This window comes from Marmota flaviventris, chromosome 19, assembly GCF_047511675.1.
Source record: "Marmota flaviventris isolate mMarFla1 chromosome 19, mMarFla1.hap1, whole genome shotgun sequence".
NCBI lineage: Eukaryota > Metazoa > Chordata > Mammalia > Rodentia > Sciuridae > Marmota > Marmota flaviventris.
Genome location: NC_092516.1, coordinates 34,305,787 through 34,323,510, shown reverse-complemented (window position 1 = coordinate 34,323,510; position 17,724 = coordinate 34,305,787).

Here is a 17,724-nt window from a genome sequence, read left to right as displayed (position 1 = left end):
AATAAAGATGGCTCACTCACCCTCAACCAGCACTGATTATGTTTTTTCAGCAAGAGAGAAACCTCTGTGTTATTCATGAAGCCAAGATTTGTGGAGAAAAAGTGCACTACCAGCTAAGATCTGGCCTTAAATAAATACAATTCACTCAAAGAAAGACAACAGGCCAGGAAAATATTGTTGACACTTATCAAAGGAAAAGGATCCCCTTCGATAATATATAAACAGCTCCTACCAATCAAAAAGCAGAAGACGAACCACTCAAAGGTGACGCCCAACAGACTCACGTTGAGCTGGTAGCATCACTCCCCCTCCCCCTTCCTAAGAGAGCACAGGTTTGCTCAGGTCCCACCCCACACAGGGACACATGCTTCGGGAACAGCCCAGCCCCAGTTCAAGGGAGTCTGGATTCAGCATGGCTTTCTTTACCTAAAACATAATTTTTAAAATTGCAATAGAGCTGGGTGCAATGACACATACCTGTAATTCCAGCAGCTCAGGAGGCTAAGGCAGGAGGATCATGAGTTCAAAGTCAGCCTCGGGAATTTAGTGAGGTCCTAAGCAACTCAGTGAGACCCTGTCTCTAAATAAAATACAAAAAAAGCGGGGGGTGGGGATGGGGTCTGGTGATATTGCCCAGTGGTTAAGCACCTCTGGGTTCAATCCCTAGGTAAAAAAAAAAAAAAAAAAAAAATTGTGGTATAATACATAAAACATTTTAGCCATTCTTAAGAGTACAGTTCAGGGGAATTAAGCACATTCGCATCATTGTGCAGCCATTACCACCCACAGAACATTTTCATCTTTTCAGACACAAATTCTGCACCATTCCCACCTCCCCTCCCCCACCCAGCTCCTGACAATTTCCATTCTATGGAAATTCCTCTATGCCTATGCATTTGAGGACTCTAGGAACATCATATAAGTGGCGTCATACAGTATTTGTCCTTTGCAACTGGCATCTTTTTCTTAGCATAATGCCCCAAGGCTCATCCATATTATTGCATGTGTCAGAATTTCCTTCCATTTAGAAACTGAATAATATGCCATTGTATTGAGGGATCCCTTTTGTTCATTCCTTCATCCGTTGATGGTTACTTGGATCATTTCAACCTTTTGGCTGTTGGGAATCCTGCTGCGGTGACCGAGGGTGTGTAAATATCCATGAGAGTTCCTGTTTTCAATTCTTTGGGGGTAAAAACTCAGAAGTGGACTTGTTAGATAATATGGCAATTCTGTTTTTAATTTTTTCCAGATTCCCCATACTGTTTCTTATAGTAGCTGCATTATTTCACATTCCCTCCTCTATAGCTCTTTCCGTGTAAGAAGATAAATTGTCTAGTGTTGAAACCAGTTGAGTCATGGTTTTCTGTTTCTTGCTCCCTGAAGCATCCTAATTAATACAGATATGAAAAGGCACTTTTATAGGTGAGATATGATCGACCAATAAACATGAAAATATGCTCAGCCCCAGTAGTTAAATAAGGAAATGCAAATTGAAATAGCAGGGATATAACTTGTGCCCCTGAGGTTTGGTGCTATGGTTTGGATCTGAAGTGTCCCTCAAAGGCCCCTGTGTTAAAGGATTGGCCCCCAGGGTGGTGCTACGGGAGGTGGTAGAACCTTTTCGAGCTGGGGCCTAGTAGAGGTCTCAGGTCCTTGGGGACTTGCCCTTATAAGGGATTGTGGAACCCCAGCCCCTTCCTCACTTTTTTTCTCACTTCTTGTCCATGAGGTGAGCGGTTTTGCTTCACCACATGCCTCCTTTATGATCTGTTGCCTCACCACAGGCCCAAAAGAAATGGAGTCAACTGTTTACAGACTGAAACTTCCAAAATGGTGGATCAAAATGAAACTTTTCTCGGTATAAGTTGATTGTTGCAGGTGTTTGTTATGGTAACAGATAACTGACTAATACAATCAGTAAGAGTAAAAAGACTGATAACATCACATTGGAGAGTGCCTGGGGTCAGAGGGTCCTTATCTACAACTGGTGGAATGTTTGTTGGTGCAGCATTTTCAGAAGGCGACTTGACAGCATCTACAAAATTTAAGTGCACATATCCTTAGCCTGGTGATGCCAATTCACAGATGCACACATGCACACATACACAGTATATCTGCACTTAGGTCAGACCCTACATCCAAGGATGCACACGCATATATGTATGTGCACACCCACATTCAAATGTATAGGGAGAAGCCCATGAAGGCAGCCTGCAGTGTCAGCAGTAGGTTTCCCTGGGAAGGGAAAGTGGGCAGATGGAATAAAGGGGGAACTTCAACTTTTTACTCCTTGTTCTGTTTGGAACACATTTATGGAGTGTATTTCTATATTGTGTTGCAACTTTTGAAAGAATGCAAGACACTCATGATGTTCAAAATCTATATACAAAATATGCATATGTTAAGGAAAAACTGTGCCTCATTGTATAATGGTGGTTCTGCCCACTCACCCTGCTCCCCACTTGCCGCAGTCTGGCTGGGCACAAAATCACGAGCCACTCAAGCAGGAACAAACTTTATTTTTGAAACTGCCGCCAATGCTCCATATGCTCCCGGGAAGATTGCCAACCCACGTGGCTTTTCCCAGGTCCCAACAGGAACTCCTTCCTCCAGAATTCCCTCCTACGGCACTTCCCCAACCAATGGGAACTCTCCAGAAGTCCCATAGCAGGCCGAGGTGAACAGCAGGAGTCCAATATCCATATGAATGCAAATCTTAACATAATCATATCATCTCAATGGCTTGCTGGCATCACCTTTCAACCAAAAATGCCATGCATCATATTACTTGGCTGTGGCTCTTAGCACCCACTCCCAGGTGCATCATCGGATCTCAAGGACCCTTGCACCTTAGGGCCAGCAAGCAGCTGCAGCGGCTTGGAGGCAGAGTCAGCTGTCCCTGGAGACCAGATGGTTCCAGACATCTTATCCGCATGCCAGAGCCATGTTCCCAGTTCCCTGCTGAGTAACTGGCAATCTACTTTAAGGTGGTGGAGGTGCACGAAGCTCCACGTATCTGTTCCTTCATCTCATTGGCATCGGTTGGCTCAGGAAGACGTCCAAACTCGTGAGAGGACCGCTGACCTCAGGAGGCCCCGGGGGCTTCATCACCTCACCCAGGATTCTAACCAAGAGCCTGTGCAAGTCAGAAGCTCCCACGACAGGCACCGGCAATGTCCTCTTTCTTCATCGCTCCAGCTGTGAAACCCACCCTGCCACTCAGCACCTGTGGACCTTGGGGACTTCCCCTAACCAGAGCTTAGACTTCCTCCTCTGTACAATGGGGATAGCAGTAGCTGGCTCACAGAGAAGAAACCGAGTTTGAGTGGGACAGTGCACAGTGAAAAGGGATGTGACTAAGTCGCCTGGCTGAGGGGACTGAAGAGGCCACGGAAAAGGGATATTTTGATCCCACCTCAGTGTCAGGGAGGGAGCAATAAGCTGAGTTTTGAAGGCATCCCTGTGACTGGTACTGAGTAATTTAAAAAGAAAGAAAGAAACCCTCAAACTTAGTGTCATAAGAGAACTATTTTATTATGCTTGTGGGCCCACGAGCCAGGGATTTGTCAAACCCAGTGGCACTGGCTTGTCTCTGCTCCACAATATCTGGGACCTCAGCTGGGTAGACTGGAAGGGAGGGTCTGACTCTATGGCTGGAGAATCTTTACCTAAATATCTGGCATATGGTTTGGGTCATTAGGGCCCTTAGTGGCTGTGGTGCCTCCATGTGAGCTCTCCGGGAGTCCTCGGGCATGGGCTAGCTGGGCTTCCTTACAGCATGGCAGCTGGGTTCCAGACACCAAGTTTCTAATCAGGCCTTCCCACACCACCATTTGTAACTGAGCCTTAGAAGTCACACAGCATCACTTCTGCTCCAGTTATCTGCCCATCCACATTCAAGGCAATTGTTTCAGTCAACTTTATGTCACTGTGACCAGTGTACCCAACAAGAACAACTTAGGGGAGGAAAAGTTTATTTTGGTTCACAGTTAAGTTTCCGTCCATAGTCAGTAGAACTCATAGTTCTGGGCCCAAGGTGAGGCAGGACATCATGGCAGCAGGTCATGTCTGAGGAAAACTGCTCACTCGTGGCAGTCAGGAAACAAAGAGAGAGTGTGTGCTCTGCTTGCCAGGGACAAAATATAAACCCCAAAGACACACCTTCAGTAGCCTGCTTCCTCCAGCCATGTTCTACCTGCCTACAGTTAACACCCACTAATCCATTCAAATATTATCTCATCAATTGATTCACCCACAGATTAGGTTACAACTCCCAAAATCTAATCACAGGACCTCTGAACATTCCTGCATTGTCTCACACAGAAGTTTGGGGAGGACACCTCCTATCCAAACCATAACAGGATTGTAGGCCCATATAACAGGAGTGGCACTGTAAGAAGATCATGGGAAATGGAACATATCATACCTGACCTGACCTTTTTTTTTTTGAGAATATAATCTGCCACAACATCCGGTTAGGTAATAGGAAATGTCCTTTTTTAGACTAAGGGGAAGGTAACATGTTCCAGGGATGCCTAGGACTGTTGTAAGCTGGACAAAAGTTCCCAGCTGGGATGGCAAGTAGGAGTTACAATCTAGCCCATTCTTGAGTCACTAAGCTCTGCACTCATGACGCAGCCCCAGCTACTCTGAGGAAGGGGACACTAAATGTGAAGCGGTGTCAACTAGCTAAGCTGAGCACCTGCAGAGCCGAGTCCACCAGAGAGGTACCTTTTCCTAATCCTCACAGGGTAACCATATGGACCAGCTGTCCTGGGTGATCCCATCCTGAGGAAGGTGAGTGGGAGAACTAGAGGCTGGAATAGGAGGTGGAGAGAGGGAAGGAAAAAGGAGGCCAAGGCTCAAGATTCAGGCTGAGCTCAGGATGTCCTTCCTTTATGATTTCCCTGTCCCCCAAACACACACCCAGAGTTTCTCGCCTCTCTTTGGCTCTGCAGGCCAGGTTTCTAGTTAGTTCTGATCCCAAACCTGGTGAACTCCAAGTTCCTAGAGAGGACTCAAGTGTTACCCACGGGGTCCCTAAAACATGGAGTAGACCTTCCCCAGTAGAGAAAGAGGCAGGACTCAACCAAGAGCCCAGACTCCAGGTTTCAGTGGGGTCACAGCCTCTCCCAGTGAAAGGAATGAAGGAGCCAGAACAAGATGTCACTCCCTTCAGAGGCCAAAGCTGCCTCCAGCAGGTGCCTCCCGCCAGTCCCAGCTCATGTCCCTTTGCTTGGCAACACCAGCTGCTTCCTGGTCCCCTTTGTGCAGATGGGGCTATCCTGAAGAATGTTCAACACTACAAAATAAAGCTGAAACTGGCTTACCTGGGTGTCCGCGGAGCCCGCCTTGGGACATGTAGAACACAGACGGTATTTATACAGTGAAGGAGCGACTTGGTGAGAAACTTACAACTGGCATTTAGAATTAATTTAGCGCCTTGTCTGCTCTGAGGACATATGCTACATGTCTCCAGCGCTGACACCGTCAACACCATCTGTGCCTGCTGGAGGTGGCCGGGAAGGACTGCGGGCCCTGGTGTAGATACAGGCACGCGATGATCACACCTCCCCGTGCGTGTGAACGCTGCCTGTGTGTGTGTGGAATCCCAGAACCCTCAGAAATCAGTGGGCATATGGCATGCATCTTGCATTTTTGGCACCGGGCGCAGAAAATAAGTGATGGGGTGCAATCTGTAGTGAGGCGGAATGTGTCTGGCGCTGTCTTTACTATCTTGACATCGCACGATGTGGCAGGTTCCCAGCTTGGATTGAGCGGGGAAGCTCCTCCAGGGCTGGCGTGTGACCCTACCAGAGCCTGCAGTGGAATGTTGGAATTGGACGTGGGAACTTGCACCCACCTGTGTGGCAGCTGTCTTGACAATATTCAACTTTGAAGGGCTTAAAACGCTACTGGCTACATCTGGTGACAAAGCTCAGAGTCCCTTAAACAGAGACTCTGAGACAGACTGCCCAAGGTTGAAGCTGGAGACAAATTGTAGTAGCAGGTGGAGAGGCCACAGGCCACACCTACTGACACCATTCTGGGGACAAAGCAAGGAAAGTAGCAATGGACCTATGCATTGTCCTCTGGGTACCTAGACATTCTAAGAAGACTCAAGACCCCTCTGCACATTCCCTGGAAGGCCAGGCCCAGATTCACTTGTGCACTCAACAAATGCTTATTGAACACTCTTGTTGGAGTTAATTATATTAACAAAAACAGAAGAATTCCAAACACCCACGGCAGGGAGCCGACTTCTAACTAGGCGATGGGGACAGACCAATCAAAGAACCAGTGTACATGTGGAGCTCGGGCAGGGGAATTTGAAGAAAACTGCAGCAGGGAGGGCCTGGGGGTGCAGGGTGGGTTTGAAAATTGGAATGATTGTGACTGGGAAGGGCCCACTGAGAGCTGACATTTTAAAGGAAAGAGCCACTCAGCATGCAGGGACCCAGGGAGGGGGCTCCAGGTAAAGGGCAGAGGGCATGTTGAAGGCAGTGGGGAGACCCCTGGCTAGACAAGAGGGGAGTGAGGGATGCGAGATTCTGAAGGGGCCAGTGAGATCAGGCCAACATGCAGGGACAGGAGAGGGGCACTCTGAGGGTATGGTGAGCTTTTGGACTTGGACTCTGCATATAATGAGGAATTCAGAACAAAGGAGCATGTCTCTGTCAGCCATCTTCCATTTTAGAAGGACCACTCTGCTGCTTGGTGGAGAGTATTCTGTATTTGAGTTTTTATGGTTTGGATATTAGGAGTCCACCAGAAGCTCGTGTGTGAGACAATGCAAGAAAGTTCAGAGGTGAAATGATTGGGTTATGAGAGCTTTAACCTAATCAGTGTATCAATCTACTAATATGGATTAACTGTAGGCAGTTAACTTGTAGGTAATTTAGGCAAGTAGGGTGGGATTGAAGGAGGTAGATCACTGGGGCTGTACCTTTGGGATTTTTTTTTTTTTTTTTTTTTTTTTTTGCTTCCTGGTGCCTTGTCCTGAGCTGCATTTCTCTGCCACACCCTTCCATCATGATGTTTTGCCTCACCTTGAGTCCAAAGCTATGGAGTCTGCCATCTATGGACTAAGACCTCTGATACAGTGAGCCAAAACAAAACAAAAAACCCTTTCCTCCTTTAATTGTTCTTGTCAGGTCTTTGAATCACAGTGATGCAAAGCTGACTAAAACGTGAGTAAAGGCTAAAAGACCACTTCAACAAATTTTCTAACTTGATGAGTTCTTGCTCTAGTCTCTGAGTTCCAGTTCCTTGTAGGACCCTATGGAGAAAGTACCAAGTCACAGTCCAGGGGCTTGGGGGATATCCTCACTCTAACACAAAGAGCCTGTGACTTGTGGACAAACTCATTAAGCCCCTCTGACTCCATTTTCCCATTTGTCCAGAGGGGACAATCATGGCAGCCCTCTATCTAGCGATGGTGATGGGATGAGATTGCAAAAATGTGAATGTTGGAAGTAAAGATGCACCTATGCTCTGGGGAGCAGAGTTCTGGTGTGAAGCTAACACTCTTCTCTGTGCCTTTTGTTCAAGTTGGGTCAGGGTGTGATGTGGAGATCTGGCAACTCCAAGTGCAACCATTGGGGCATTGCCTGGACCATGGCATCCAAGGCCACCCAGCATGTGGCAGTTTCTGGAGCATATGTCTTGCTGTGTGTTGTCAAACTGAACAGAGATGGCCACCTTGGGGTGGGTATTCTCACCAAGAAATGTCCCCAGAAGTCACCCTAAACCCCGACTCCTTGCAGCTACCAACTTCCAAGAAATTGGTTTTCAATTTTTCATTTAATAATCACCAAATCCACCCAGAAGTATAAAGACTGGAAAACAGCTCATGATTTGAGAATTATATCAACTGTAGAACAAAAGAATTTTTTTTTACATTAGGTTTTTCAAAACTAGATATCACTGGCACAGAGTACAAGTTTCAAAGAGAGCAAAGGAAGTGGTGGGAATGGGCCACCTCCCCCCATGGACCCTGTCCTCTCCTCAGATCAGCAGAGACTGTTGCCCCGTGCTGTGTCTCCTTCCAGAAGCAACATCTCTACCAGCAAATACGCTTTTATGTACTTTTTATGCACACATAGTCCATCCTCATCTGCAGATTCCATACTTGGGAACTTGCACTAATATTTGTTGATAACTCAGAATTAACACTCACTGGGGCTCTCCTGGTTAGACTCGGACAGGCGCACAGCAGCCAAGGATTTCCACCACCTACCCGTGCAGGCCAGCTGCTGTCATACGAGGAGACACTTGGCCTTCTTGTTTCAGTCCTCATACTGTAAACAAGCGTCCTTTTCACCATCTATTGAGTGCCACATTTTTCTTATTTTTGTGTGTATTGTTGGTGATCTTGCTCTTCACAATGCCCCCCAAGTTTAAGTGCTGAAGTGCTGTCTGTCATTCCTCCATTGCAAGAAGTGTGCTGGACATTGGGGAGATAACCTTCATTCAGGCTTGAAAGACAGCCGTGTGTCCAGTGTGAATGACCCAACAACATGTAGTAAGCAAGGAGTCGTTAAAGAGAAAAACAGAACAGGTTGCGTATTGATCAGTTGGTAAAGAAAAAAAAATCTAACCTGAAGCTCACAAAATCCTAACCCTGTCTTTCCCCAGCAGCCAATGGCTCAATATTTTCTGAGTCAGTGTTCAGGGTTTGTAGAATGTATCTACCATGAATAACAGGATTCAATGATATATAATTCTTTTTGATTTCAAAATGCTGAATATCCATACTCTAGGACCTTGATTTTTTTCATTTAGTAATGATCTTGTATATTGTTTCATATTGGAAAACAAAGGTCTTGCTGTTCTTTTCCACAGCTGCATTATATTCTATGGAAGATAAGTACCATCACTGCCTAAGCTCACTCTGATTGATGTAGGTTGCTCTCATCCCCTGCTAATCTCTACAATACTGGAAATAACATGCTATGCAAATGTTTCTGAGCCCCTGTGTCAGTGCTTCTGTAGCATACATTCTGGTAGAGAAGCAGCTGGATCAGGAGGTAAATGTCACGTGGCTTTGGACTGGTCTCACGAAAGCACCACTGAGATGGCATATCTATTACACTCCAAGTCCCAAGGAGTGAGAGTCTTGATTCCACAGAAGGAGGTTTTCCAGGGCTGTCATAACACCTTACTACAACATGTGGTGGAAACAACAGAAACTTATTCTCTCACAGTCCTGCAGAAGGCCAAGATCAAGGTGTCAGCAGGGCTGGCCCGTCCCGGAGCCTCTGAAGGAAAAACCATTCCACATTCCTCTTCAGCTTCTGATGGTGACTGGCCACACTGAGTGCTCTTGGCTTGCAGATGCATCACCTGTCTCTGCCCCCATCTTCATGTGGGGTTCTCTCTGCGGGCATGGGTGTTCAGATATCCCTCTTATCACAAGGAGACCATGAATCATCAGATTTAGGGCCACCCTGATCTACTATGATTTCATTTTCACTGATTCTATCTTCAAAGACCCTATTTTTTGATAAGTTCAGGAGAACTGGGGGTTAGGACTTCCTCTTATCTTTGAGGGGATACAATTCTACTCACCACTGAGGTCCTATCAGATGCTTTGCTCTCCGTTGCCCCAAGGAACCCCAGGCACTTTTTATAGCAGAATTGAGTGTAGTTAATTGTGGAAATTCTGACGAAATGTCTGCTGCTCCAGACCCCTCTGGTTGCCTCTGAAGCTGCTGTTGACACCTCAGGTCACCTGTCAATCCTGATTAGAGGCCACCCAGCTCACTCACTGGTTAGATACGGTGGGCACCATACGATATTCCCCCAGACCACCACCTTCTAAGGAGTCTGCTGCTGCCAAACAGTGGGTCTTTGGAATCACATTTCACTGGAGCTAAGATTACAAGGTTCTACAAAGTAAAAACCACGTAGAATCAATATTAAGCTTGAAAAGGACCTTTAGAAGTTCAAAAGCCAACAATCGATCTCCTTTGTCTTTGCATTTGAACTGAGGTTTCCCAGGGATGGCAGCCCTTGGGGTCTCTTGCTGCCCCCTGTCTGTGTGCATCAGGGGTGCAGGATACAAGTCCCCTGTACTTGGGGAAGGATGCTTGGTCCACACAGCCCTGTGGCACCTGCTCTGCTTTACCCCGCTCCTCCACCAGGAACTTAACCTGCAGAATCCTGCACCCGGCATTGCAGAAACCAGGAAGAGAAAGAAAGCAACCAGTCAGTACATAGGTAAGACTCTGCTTCTAGCTGCATATATCTAGCCTCCCTTCTGTCACCCACGACCTCGTCTTTCCTATAGCAGAGCCTGCTAGTGAATATTCCTGAAATGATAAAATTCCCAGTGTGGACAGGCTCAGCCTACACAGCATCCCTAGCTGTGGTCTGTCAGTAAGATACATGGGCCAGAGATGCTGGTGGCCCCCAGGGACACAGAGGGTGCCTCTAACCCTCTTGGCAACATTTCCAGCTCCTTTCCCATTTTCTGCCAATGGGGGAAAGGATTCCTCTGCAGGTCCATAGCTCCACTTATGAGGCATGTATCCTCCACCTTCCCAGCCAGGGAAGATGAGGGTACAGGGCTGCAAGAAACTTGTCTGCCTCTACCCTGCTGAGATTTAAAAAGATGCTGATTGTGATACATGGGGGAGGCTAAGGGCAGGAAGCAGGAGCCCCTCCTCAGGGTACTGGCAAAGGTACGGAGAACCCCGGGATCCACCTATGATATACACAATGGACTGAGGACTTCTGCTTTGGGAAATCTTCCCTCTGCTCCAATTATCCTATCTCAGGACAAAGATCCTAAGTGTTTTGGCCCATTTAAGTGATATTTAAAGACCAGCCTTTGTATAGTAGGAGGCAGGGTGGGGTGGAGTCAGACTCCCTAGTAAATATTAGTTTAAGTAGTGCAAAAAAAAAAATGTTGTGCACAATTCCTGATTTATTGACTGACTTCTGCCAGTCAATTTCCCACCAGGGAGCAGCAGGGGGCTGAGTAGCAAGAGGTGAACAGATGGGAAGCCATGCGAAAATCTTCCAAATGATGCACAGGAAACAGGGTGTCATCCCCTGAATACATTGCCAGCTCCCTAATAAAAATCTCTGAGCAATCTTGGTTCAGTGATGTATACCCGTAATCCCAGTGACTTGGGAGCCTGAGGTGGGAGGATCACAGTTCAAGGCCAGCCTGGGCAACTTATTGAAGCCCTGACTCAAAAAAAAAAAAAAATCTCTGAGCAGAATTTACTGCTGGATATTCATAATTAATCAGAAGCACAAACACAATAAGGACTCCTCCCAAACATCACTTGAGAAATGTTCCAAGATAAGGAATTTTATTTACCAGACATTTCCTATTAGGATTTCGAAGGTGCAGGCTGGGAAGGGTGAGGGGGTCAGAGTGACAGAGAATCCGTCCCAGGACTCCAGGCAGGAGAGGGGCACAGAGCACTGAGTGAGTCCTCCAACCTTCCTAGAGCAGCCCAGCCCCACACAGTTACCCTCAGCCATTGCCAATGGAGGTATGGCCAAGGGCTAGGTGTTCAGGAAAGCCTGGGAAGGAGGTGGGCTGAGAGGTAGGAAAACTGGAGACTCCTTTCACACTGGAAAGGAAAAGGAAAGTTTTTGTTCATTGACTTTTTAAATTGTTGTTTCTTTTAAAAAGAGCTACATCTGGTTACAATTGTATCTCCTTTAATATTTTGAGAAGAAAATCCAACATTGGAGTTAATTTTTCTTGGAGTTATTTAAAGGATCATTTGTGACCATATGATCCTGTCCTGCACAGAGTCATGTAGTGGGGATTACGAGGGTTGCATTTGGAGAGTGCATCAGGATTCTGGCACATGTGTGTTGGAACTAGCATGTCCCTGGCAAAGAACTCTTGGCTCTGGACTTAGAATCTAGGGCTGGGGGGTCATCTTCTTGGAGTCATTCCTGTTCTTGAAAAACAGCTGCAAAGTCAAACGAACATTATACAGAAATCCACTGAAATCCAAACAAAATTTTTTTTTCTGGAAAATGCACATTAGGGGCAGGATACTTTAGATGGAGAATCTCAGAGTAATATATGAGTCCAGTAAATCGAGGAAGCCTTAAAAATCTCCCGTGGAAAAGTCTAAAGGTTTGCATTTAAAATCAGGTTGATATCTCGCCTCCCAATTTTCACAGATGCCAAGATTTTTTTTTTTTTTTAATTTTGAGGTCTTTTCAGACATTGGGAGAAATTCACTATCAGATTAGTTCAAATTTGTTGCTCCAATTTGAAAGGAAGTTAAAACTTTGTCCCAGTCATTCCTTCCTTTGACCACTTACAAATTTATGGACTATTAAACAATCGGACAACTCAGAGATCCCCTAAAAGGGATGAGGAATGATCCTCACTTTCCACAGAACCAGGCATCTACTTCATCATAAATATCCAGGTGACCTGAACAACTGGCTACGGAGTTGTTCTGGCCATGAGGGAGAAGTCATTGAGTCTTCTCAAAAAAATGTGGTTCAGTGACTTCAAAAAGAAAGAGCAGACCAGAGAGAAAAATGGGAGCAAAGAGTCAGAGCTGATCAAGCAATTTCATGCTCCAGACAGGGATCCCCCAAATTCCCATCTTTGTGCCTGCATTTCTCCCACTGCCTGACTGCTACAGACTGCATTACCCTCATTCTCTACACCCACCTGTATTCACACTCTTTGACTGCAGTTCTTCCCACTAAAGGGCTGAAGTGTACTCCCCACACCTGACTTGGGGTTCACTTGGATGACTGCTTTGCCTAGGAGGATGGGAAGGTATCTCAATGGCCAGTTCCAAGCCAGGCTTCAAGAGTGATCACATGTTTGCATTTGTTTTCTTAGCCTTCTGCCACTGTCATGGGCTGAACATACCCAATGACCCCACTGTCTCAGGAGAAAGAGAAACAGCGATCAGAGTCACCCTGTCAAGCCCCATTTAGGTCATCCAACCCTCCACTGATCCTCAGAATGAATATTGCTATGAAAACAACAACAATGAACCACTGAGATTTGGGGTGATTTGTTATGCAGCAATTTTACAACATTAGCTAGCTGATACACCCCTTCCTGCAGATGGCTCAATCTTCTCCACTCCACGTATTTGTCTCATCTGCATCTCCCACAACACCCACACCAGTGGCTTTTCTGTATGCTGTTCTAATACTGATTTCTTCAGACTCTTCATCATTGATTTTTCAGTCTATCTATTTCCTTCATATTGATGTTTCCATCTCCCTCGAATCTTTCTCAGGCCCACAGCACCCCTTGCATTTGGATCTGGCCACCCTGCCCTCACCCCTGTGCCTCTGCAGTTGGCATTCATCCCTTCCTTCTCTTCCTCCCGCCTCCTGGTCTCATAGCATGGGCTGGTGCTCACCTCCCCCCCCCCAGACTTTCCTTTGAAGGGAGGAATTTAGAGGTGCTCTATGAAGGCATTATTCATACATGAGACACTGTCACTCTTGACAGGGTAGGTAGGTCCCACAGCGGGACTCAGTGACCTCCAATGCCAAGATCTCCTGGCAGAAGAAGCCAGGCTTTTGTGGAATAGACAGAACCTTGTCTAGCAGCATGCAGTCTATGCCAACGGCAAATTCTGTCGACTGCGACTGTTATTTGACAGCATTTGTTAACATATTAATGACAGGAAGAGGCTTCTTGGCATAAATATCTCATCCTTCAGTCCTCCTCTCTGAAACAAAGGGATGGGGCTGAGTGGGAAGGTTAAAACTGACCCAAAGGAGCTGATTCCCCCTGGAAAGGGCCCCTATTTCTGTCTTGGAGTGTGGGGCCTCTAAGACAGAGACTCTGTTCTTCTTTGGTGAGCCCAAAGCCTGCGCTTGGTTACAAAGAACAGTAACCCACGGGGCCTCTCTCAAGGGAAGGGATGTCTCTGTCAGCACCCATCAGGAAAGATGGTGCAGTACTTTAAGATAACTCAAGATGGACTAAAGAAAGGGAGTCTTTAGAAGGGATGAGGAGGCTGCCAGGAAACCACAAGGGGGTGTGGTATCTTGGGACTAATTTTTTACAGCAAGGTTGCCACCAAGGAGAGATTTGATGATGAGAACAGGGAGGGGAGAGTCACGTGGAGAGAATCCACCTTTCCATGCCCTTGGCTTAGGTGGAGGGGCACAACTGTCCAAGACCATCCCACAATGAAGGAGTTGGGGAACAAACACACTGGCCTTACTCTCTATCCTTCAGAGTCCTTCTGAGAGTTAACATTGTTTGAGCCAATGAGACACTAAAGACACAAGACAGGATTGTTCACTGATGTTGTCCATTCAGATTAGCCTCCTGGGCCAAGGAGAAGGGACAGGGAAAGCTCTAAAGCATACCCCAAGACAGCCATCCAGGGCTGGGCTTGGTAGCCTAACCTAAGGAGTTGTCTGGGTTTGAGACTCCTCCAGACCCCATGGCCCTTCCACCATGAGCACAGCTCAGGGCCCCTTCATGGCTCATTGCTTTCTGCCTCACCACCCAGGGGCAAATCCAGTCCTCATCTCTTGGTATGAATTCCAAAGAAAGAGAATTAAATGATGACAGAGGATGCCTGTGAGCCTGCAGATTGCTCAGCACCAGACTGCTCAGGGCAGGTAAAGGGCACATCTCCTTCCATTGGAAGGAGATGGGATGAAGGTCTGAGAATGACATGCATTTGGTCATTCCCTCTGCCTTCATTTGGATTTTCCTAGCAACAGATCCTGGGAAGGAGATGCAAATACAGGTAGCCGATTTGAGAGGTGGTCCAGGAAATAAGTAGGGGTGGGAAGAAGTGAGACCAGAGAGGAAATTCATGCAAGAAAGTTTGCACCCACAAGCCAAGCACCACTGTGGGCAAGTGGGGCTTCTTCCCCCCAGGGCACCTGGGGATCAGTGTGGAATGCACTCCTTAGACTCGTTCACCTGGGGTATGGTAGGTGGGATAGTCATGGTTATGCTTATATTGTATTTTGATAACATATATTTTATATTACATATAACACATGTCAGATATGTTAAATATATGTATACAAATCAGTCACGGGTGGAGGGCTATTGAGTAGAGAAGGTCATTAATTCTCAAGTACTTTGGGCTCAAGTGCCAGGGTGTTCTCAGGGGACCACTGAGTGGCATTAAAAAGGTGTCTTAAGTGTGCTTGGGATTTATCTAATCAGATATGGTAAGGCACACACTCACAGATGACTGTTGGGAAGAAAAGAAAAAAATTATTTCTAGGCAGGTGCCTAGAAACAGGAGTCAGAGCACTGATTCAGGGTCACATGGAGGAGCACCAGGGTGGGTCAGGAGGTAGAGGGAGGAAGGAATATGCAAGGGCCTTCATTGTACAAGCAGCAGGGGAGGCCAGTTTAGGATTAGCTGATTTGAATGTTTCTAATGGGCTCTGGGGCCCGGGGCCTGTCCCTAGTTGCCCATAGCTGGCCCTGGGTGACTATGGCAGGAAGATGATGGCCCAGAGTATGAGAACCTGCATGAAAAGTGAGCTTGCAGGTGAGTCATTTGTCTTCTGTAGAAATTGGCTAAGGTGGCGGGGAGGGACTGTCCCTTCAGGTCAGCAAGGCCCTAGATGTTAAAGCTACAAGAATACAGAAAATAGAAGACATGGTTAGGATAAATTGGAAGGCCAGAGAAGAAAACAAGGGCTGGGCTGGGAGTACTGACCGAGTCTGTGACACATTCATTCAGCTATTTATTAGGAAGCTGTGTGGAGAGACCTGTACCAAAGGCAGGGGACATCCACTGAGTGCCGGGCCCTTGCCCTTGTCACACACAGGTTCAGATGGGAAATTCAGATCAGGCAGGTGGAGCAGGAGTCCCTGTGGGCAGGCAGCATGCACTCCAGGGAGGAGGGGGAGTGTGTTCTGGTCAGTTCTGGTCAGTGCCAAGAGTGGCCCCTTCTGGAGCCAATTCTCTGAGCAACTGGGCACACACAGCCATTCCCTGTGCCAGGGTTGGCCCAGGAGATACTACCCACCAGCTTTTCAGGACATGATACCTTCTGCAGAACAAACACTACACACTCTGCTTCCTTCAAGGCCATTCAGAGAACTTACCGGTCTGCCAGGTGGCAATGAAACAGAAAGGGGTACATAAAGAACCCGGATGGTGCAGGTTGGGTTGGGCAGGGCAGGGTAGGGCCTCTGAGAGAAAGATCCCTCTACATGGGAGCTCTCCTGCCAGCTTCTCTGCATTAAAAAAAAAATCACTTTGAAAGACAGAGGCCTACAGAGGCTGCAAACACCCAAACTCTTCAAACAAGGCAATTAATTTTTCCATTCAAACCCCCTCCTCCCTGAAGCCATGAGCATTTTCTTTAAACTCCGAACATTGATGTGGCTGGAAGTATTTGGTTACCGATGTTGAAAGTAAGATAGCCATATGCCAAAAGGTAAATGTAAAAAAGTCAAGAGGACATGTGAAAAAAAAAAATTCCTGGAGAATTTCTGGGAAACAGCTTCTACTTGAAGTCCATTTGGGTCAGTGGGTCTCTAGGACCCAATTCCCACCACCCCTGGAGACCAGAGCTGGCCTGGGTCCCACCAGTCTCCCTCTCTGGGGAGCAAGCAGAGTCTCTGCTTCGGGGCAGGGTAGTAGAGAACATTCCAGCCCAGCCTCCCACCACTCAAATGCAGCACTCCACAGAAACACAGAAAGCCCAGGACAGTTGCAAATGCCTTTCTTCATTATGATTTTTTTTCCTAGAGCTTGCTAATTAAATCATTAAAATTTTATCTTCACTTAACCATGGATAAGAAGCATTTGAAACATTTAATTAGTATGCTGCAAGAGATCCATAGGAGGCAGGAATCTCTGCAAGTTGGACCTGTTAGAAGGGGAAGTGGATGGAGTGGGGGAGGGAAGAGACAGAGCAGAAGAGACAGCAAGAGCTGCTGAGGTGGTTTATCTGGAAAGGAGCCTGTAACTGCTCTCCTGCTTTTGATAAGAGCAGGGAGAGGAATCAAACCCACCTGCCTGGTCGTACCCTGCCTGGTCCTGCCCAGTGCATCTTCTCCTGGGTTTTGGCTGGCATCCATATCTAGGTTCTTACACAGAACGAAATGTGTGTGTGCATGTGCATGTGTGCGGGTGTGTGTATGAGAATGAGAGAGAGTGCATTTGGAGTTTCAGGACTCTTGGCTCCAAGTTTCAAATAGTATTTCAGATTCTACATATATTTCCATTGAGGTCTCCTGAATTCTCTGGCCTTCTCCCACTCCTCGTCAGAAAAATAAAATATCATGACATAACATTGAGGTGGTGCTACATCATGAGGTGAGGGGGTGGTATTCAGCAGATGGGGAAAGGCCTGGGTGCTGTCCATCCCACAGCCTGTGTCCAGCAGCTTACTAAGTGCTATGGTCTCACAAAAGCCCACCACAGCCTCGCAGTTGGGCAGTGAGCATCTCCTGACCCATGACCCTGCTATGGCTGTATTGGTCTCCTAGGGTGCCACAAACCGATGGCTTACTTTCTCGTGGTTCCAAATCCAGGAGTCTGAAGTCCAAGTGCCACCTTCCCTCAGCCCCAGACTTTCTTGGTTGGAGGCAGCATGGCTCTAGTCCTCTCACAGCGGTTTCCTGGGCCTCTTCATTCACATTGCTTTCTCTTTGTGTCTCTGAATCTCTACGAAGTCACGTTGGGTTAGGGCCCACCCTACTGACCTCACCTTGATCTGATCACTTCTGTGAAGACCCATTTCTTCAAATAAGGCTGCAGT